The sequence below is a fragment of the Carlito syrichta genome, unplaced genomic scaffold (genome assembly GCF_000164805.1).
Source record: "Carlito syrichta isolate Samal-C Ts95f unplaced genomic scaffold, Tarsius_syrichta-2.0.1 Scaffold315748, whole genome shotgun sequence".
In the NCBI taxonomy this organism is placed as follows: domain Eukaryota; kingdom Metazoa; phylum Chordata; class Mammalia; order Primates; family Tarsiidae; genus Carlito; species Carlito syrichta.
The window spans coordinates 1023651-1023879 of NW_007259844.1; positions in this window are offsets into that span (position 1 = coordinate 1023651).

Genomic DNA, 229 nt, shown 5'->3' on the forward strand with positions numbered 1-229 from the left:
TATGAGGTTAATTATCATTAATTAACGAATGAGTTACTATAAGGTGAATTACCATTTTTAAAAGATTTTTGAATCACAAATAAATATTTGTAAATATAAGTAGATTGGGAATTCACTGCTTGTTTAAGAATGGAAGGGAAGCCGGGTTTGGTGGCTCAGCCTGTAATCCCGCGCTTTGGGAGGCTGAGGTGAGTGGATTGCCTGAGGCCGCGGGTTCGAGACCCGCCTG